This window comes from Brachycentrus maculatus, unplaced genomic scaffold (genome assembly GCF_059751285.1).
Source record: "Brachycentrus maculatus isolate JH-2025_06_01 unplaced genomic scaffold, ASM5975128v1 h1tg000758l, whole genome shotgun sequence".
In the NCBI taxonomy this organism is placed as follows: Eukaryota; Metazoa; Arthropoda; class Insecta; order Trichoptera; family Brachycentridae; genus Brachycentrus; species Brachycentrus maculatus.
Window position 1 is genome coordinate 39,767 of NW_028281488.1, and position 6,494 is coordinate 46,260.

The window sequence follows — 6,494 nt, forward strand, 5'->3', positions numbered from 1 at the left end:
AGCATGCGGACTCTTTGTTAAATTAGTTTAGAAGGTAAATTGCGAAGGTCACAATGAAACAGAGAAATAAATACGCCCTATTGAATGAATTAAAGTCGAAGCAGAAGAGAAATCGAGCCAGAAGCTAGTTTACTGGCAACTAATGCATAAAGCTCTATGAAGTGCCTTCTCGAATTGCATTGAAGTTCGATCGCTTTGGAAACCGGTCGACAGAGGCGGGGGAATATAATGTCAAAGAAATCAAAACCAAAATTCGTAGTCAATCGAATAATTTTTCATTTGGTCGCCGAATGGATTTTTCTCGTCCTTTGAATTTTGTGCCCGGTCCAGGGACCTATCTCCGCACTCCCCTCCTGGAACCTAAAAAACTGCTAGTCTACAAAAAAACTAAAATACCATAAGGAAAAACAGCTTTGAAACTAACCAAAAAGCCGAAAGTATCTGAAATAATTTCTGTGTAAACGAATGAAAGCAATAACGATAAATAGATAGCATATGATACAAGAGGAAGTTTCATGAGTAATCAATTCTATGATTATGAAGCAGAATCATAGTAAGGGATGCAAAGATTTTTTGAATCAATCAACGCCAGCAGAGAGAAATCAAAAGATGCTTTTTTAGTAAAGCGCAGAAGTAGCCATCAATCGAAAATGAGTATGAATTGAATCGATATGATGAAAATATGTCAGAGGAATATTATTTATTATTAATTGTTCAGTCTTAGTCGCAGCATTTCGATAGTTATTTCTAAAATATTTGATTTATTTCGGTTATTCTAAACCTGAACATAAACCTAAAAAATCCTCCTCTGGATTGAGGGTCCGGAATTATAACTGTGGGGAGGAGGATAATGAAGGGGAATCGGCAGAAATTCTTAATCATGCTTAATCTCCGTAATGAAAATAACTAATAACTTATGAGATACTATTAATAAAATTTGGAATGAGTATAAATCACTCCCATTCGATTATATCTCCTTTGTGGTACATACCGATAAAGGGCACCCAATTAATTGTGTAATCTCCAATTTGTTCACTTTTGTGGACGATCAAGCTCTTCTCATTGAGAAGGATGTGCATCTCCATCTTTGTTATATCCACATTAATCTTCACTATGTCTCCTGTATTTATTAATGGGAGACTATTTATTTTTATCCAGCCACTTTCAATTAGTTCCCTTAATCCGTAATATATTTGATCATCCTTATTCAATTGATTCCAATCACCGACATACTAACTACTGATAATGCCTAAGGAAATACCTCCATTTAGAGTTTTGATGGCCTTCCATTTGTTGGTTGGCTTTTACGAGATGGGTATTCTCCCAAATAACCATCCAAAACTATTATCTATCTTTTCTATACTCCTTCCGTTTCCTTCTATTTTGAAGTCATCAATATTTTTTGATCTTAAGTCAATCAAATTGTTAATTTTCATTTTTGTATTGAGTAGTTGGCTTTACATTTATTATTCTGCTCTAATTTCGATTTATGACTTAATGATACTTAAGCTGCCTCCCAATCGCTCTTCAGTCAGCTGCATAATCAGCATAGCTCCTTCTTCAGACTTTTTTAAAAAAAACACAATTTGCCCATCCTATCGATTTACAGTATGTTCCCCTGTTCGAATATAATCGAAGAGCTTCGTTGCGGTTCCGAATATGTAACGGAAGGGATTTCCAGGAAAAAGGATGTAGCTGAACTTCTGTAACACTACTTATTCTTCATTTTTTATTTATAGCGTAAGCTTATATGTGTTTTTGATTGCGATGGGATAAGGTTCGGAAATGATTTTGCTTAGTTTATTTTTGTGGAGGACAATTTTAGCGTCGTAGTCTGATTGCATTATTCTTTAGCTTTCTTAATCGGCTTTTTTCAATTATTCATTATATTCATCAATCTTAATGGATGAGGCTGAATAATAAAACAATAATTATTTATATGGACTGTTTTGAGTTCATAATGCAATTGTGCATCTTTCAAATACTATGATTTTAATCGATTTGCTTTAAAATACAATCATTAATTCATAGGATAATCTTCACTGTCTATTTATAGGTTACTGGCTCGATTTTGATGCTTACCTTGCAGATCGCTCTCATCTCTTTCCCATTGAATATTCTACTGATATTTTTTGTTCATCTTCAAATAGTTTTCGATTTCACGAAGGGCCTTGCCATCCAACTTCTCAAAATCAACACTGATAGTTTCGATGCTATTCGATCCCGCATGAAATGGCTCTATTTCTTTGAAACTTGTAACAGAGAGTTTATCTTTGTTCTTGTCCTTATTGCCCGCGCTGTTTATTTACTCTTCTCTTTCCTTTACATACTTTTTGATGATCCTCAGGATCTGGATCAACGCGCTTTGATCCTCAATTAGTCGGACTTGTTGGGCTAGTTATCTCTTCTCCTTTAAGCTCATAGAATTTTCATGTCTTGAGTACCGAATGTTGCAGCCATTGATCACTTTATGCTTCCTTTGGGTTGGCACCTCGTGCATCACTTTTATAATACCGCATAATTCCTTCTGTAAATTTGAGAACTCAGGAATCTTTTCACCTTCCTTCGAAGCGTGAAGATCGTTTATGGCTTCCTCTTTTTTTTTGTTATGCCTTTACGGCAGTTATTTAGATTAGTTGTTACTTTCAGCCGCGAGTTCTTTGTTCAGCTTAATATAATATTTCTCGAACTCGATTGTCGTTTTAAAATAGGATTCATTTTTGTGGTTGAATTTGTAGCTGTTGAGCAGAATCTGATTCATATCTCTTTCGATTTCGCTGATGTGCTCATATCGGTCATTCCTGAGTCTTTCCTCGATTGTATGTAAATCCATGGGATTCTGAATCATTTAATGATAGTTTGGGATGTCGAGTGTCTTGGCATTGACAGGGCTTCGGAATGGCCATGAAGATTAATGCTTTTTTAGTTTCCGAATGAGCCCCCACTTTTTTGAGAATTAATCCTTCTTTTCAGGAGCATTCTTTCTTTCGCAAAGCTCAAGAGATTCAGGAATTGTTTATTTCCGCTTCTTCCCTTCAAGGGTTTTCGTCTAGACTTTCGGAACATTATGAATACTTTATTTTTGATGGGAAGGATTTTTAGAGTGATTAGCCTTGATCTTCGATACATCAGAGTTGATCTGTAATGAATAGAACCTGGGGAGCAAAGCATTAACACAAGATATTTGTTACTTGCTGAGTAAAATGGTGAATGTGTTTGAGTCAACCATAAATCTGAATGCTAATTAAACAGCCGAATTGTGTTAAAAACTCATTTCCTATTTGATTCGAAGAATGCGCTAATTATAGGACCCAAAGTATAATGATTCAAAAGGGGATAGAGTGAGTGTTTTGGAAAATATGTTGCATTTTGAGGGATTAACCGAATTAAATAATTACTCAAAATCAAAATCGATATAAAATATTATTGATGTGATAGTGCTTATAAGGATATATGAAAATATATGGGATGTTATTAATTCAAATTGAACTACAGAATAAAGAATTTGCAAAATAGACATAAACATAAGATCAATATAGCCACATACGCAGACACAGACATGCTTCATATTATACATTCATTCTCACTACTCAATTTCCTTTAATCTAAACCATTTCCACTTCAATTAAATAACTATTTCTGCTATTTCTATTTTCTTCACTTTTTTAGACTTAATTATTTTCGCGAACAATCCGAAAAGGAATCAGAAAGTATACCATCATTAATGGCAACCACTCGAGCAACAAATAAAAGAATATAGTCCCAATGGCTTACCTCATCAGATTAGGGAAACTTATCAAAAGAAATGTAAGAGTTGAAGACACACTAATTAGAAAAATGAAACTGTTGCGGTTTTTTAGCTATATTTGTATTGTTTTGGGAATTAGGTTTGCGCTTGAGAGTGATTGTTTCAGGGTCCATAGTTCATGGCAGCTTATTGCAAGGATGATTGTGATAATGACCATCATCGGCATATATACAGGTACAACAATTTGAAACTAGACACTTGCCGCTTATAGCTAGGAATACTCCCTATATACCATAATGTTTTTCCAGCCAAAATACACACAGTAAGTAAAACTAAGCCCCCACATAACTCTCTTAAACCAATTGTAACATTCTATTGCCATTTTCACAAAAATTGCCAACAGCAAGACCAACCATAGCACCATCAACACCACAAAGCTGCCTGGAAGACTCCAAAACAAATACACAAACATATTGATCAGTCTCACAATCGCCAAGACAATCAACAGTTTATCAAAGATATCCAACTCCTCAATTAGCTTTAACTTGTATATTTTGAGACAGATTAAGATATAGTTGTACAGGAGCAGAGAGTACGGGATAAGGATGAGTAAATAAGAGAGACAGATTTAATACTGGCTGCTGGCGAGAGATGTCGGTTGGCAGGGAGGAGCCAGTTTGATGTCGAGTTATATCATTTATAATTCGAATCATATTCTGGATTGCAGATGTGATGATATTAATTATGGTTAATTTCGAATGAATGTATTATATTTTGTGAAGATATGTCGCTGGTGAGGAAACCTGCCCCTAATTTCAATGCCCCTGCTTGGTTTGATTATGATTTCATGGATGTCAAGCTTTCTGACTATGCTGGGAAGTATTTGCTGCTATTCTTCTATCCCCTTGACTTCACTTTCGTCTGCCCAACAGAGATCATTGCATTCGGCACTAAGGCTAAATAATTCAGGGCCGCTGGATGCGAAGTTTTGGCATGTTCTGTCGATTCCAAGTACTCTCACATGGAATACACGCAAAAAGAGAGGAAAATGGGAGGCTTAGGCAAGATGGATATCCCACTTCTTTCTGATATCAATAAGACTATTTCTAGAGACTATGGGTGCCTCATCGAATAAGGCCCTGATGCAGGCGTCTCATTTCGTGCTACTTACATTATTGATGGTAAAGGAATAGTCCGACATCAATCAATCAATGACTTACCAGTTGGAAGAAACCCAGATGAGTACCTCAGGTTGGTTAAGGCATTCCAGTTTGTTGACGAACATGGTGAGGTCTGCCCAGCCAACTGGCAGCCTGGATCCAAAACCATGATCCCAGACCCCAAACAAAATAACTACAAAGAGGTAATTGGTAATCTCCATTGATCTATATCATCCACAAAACAGTATCATTTCATATAAGGTTTGTTTATTTAAATAGCTATCAAATAAATGACAAATTGGCAGCCAATAAAGGCGTCGATAGCGGTCATTTGATTATTATAGTATATAAGAGGGGAATATTAATAAGAGTAATACATACTAAAAATATACAATCAGATTTTGGATGGTCCTCAAACTTTCATAATGTGGTTCCTTCTTCATCAGAAGAATATATATCCTTTTTGAAAAGAAACAGATTTTTCGCCTTTAATTCTTTTACTTATTTACTCTACTACATCCTTTTCTCATTTCGCCTGATATCTGGCGAGCTACTTATCGACCCAAACGAAAATGTTTCACTTTGGCTCTTACTAATTAACCTCTTAGATTTTTTTAACCTTTCCTCAAGCTTTGATTATTGCGCAGTAATGCTGGCTCTTTCTAACTGCCTTAAATTTCTGAATCTTTCAATTTAATTATTAAGAGCATTCTCAGTATTTTCAGTTTCCATGATCTTTGCCACATTATCTCTCAGTTTTTCCTTATGTTTCCGTGCTTCCAACCTCTTACCATTATAATGAACATTATGAGCAAGCTCACGTATCTTATCTTGAAAATACTAGCTAACTGTTTCTTGAATGCTCTAAAAATAATTAACACAATCTGTGTAATAGTTCAATAAGTAGCACATCGACTCTTCATCTTTTTTCTGGGCATAGTTCTTTTCGGCTTTGGCTAATTATTTAAAGAAGTTGACATCCAGAAATTGTTCAAATTAGTCTTCATAGATGTTAGAAATTGAGTTTTGATTGTGGGGTGTATTCGGGCTGTTAGTGGAGATATCGCTGAACATTATTAGTTTGTTGATTCGATCGCAAAGCAATAAAGGAGAGCAAAAGATGTCGGCAAATTAAATTTATGTAATGAAGGCTGTTTTGTATGAAATCTATTTGGAATAGCTATTTAATTTGATGTTTTGGCAACTACAAAATTAACATGAAAGTTTATGTATATATTTTAGAGAAGAATAATTGTCATACTGGTCATGGTCAATCCATCGTAAAATATAGTAGGTAATATAATCGGATGCTAGCTGACCTGATACTAATTATGTTTATGCTAAGTTTGTCAGAGTTGTCAGAGTTATCAATAGATAGATAACACATTACAGATCTCTATTTGCATTTATACGTATTTCTATGAATGATGAATGAAGATTAATTAATATTCATTAGATTAATCGTGCATATTATGTGTATGTGTATAATGTGTATATATATATATACATTTTAATAGGCAAACACATATATATACATATATATACATATATATACACATATACATAATATATAATTATGATTAGAC

General features: G+C 34.6%; 1 pseudogene; it reads left to right on the forward strand.

Moving 5' to 3' along the window:
• Positions 1–4,532: 4,532 nt before the first annotated feature.
• On the forward strand, positions 4,533–5,165 carry LOC148300274 (peroxiredoxin-2 pseudogene; annotated as a pseudogene).
• Positions 5,166–6,494: the final 1,329 nt, after the last annotated feature.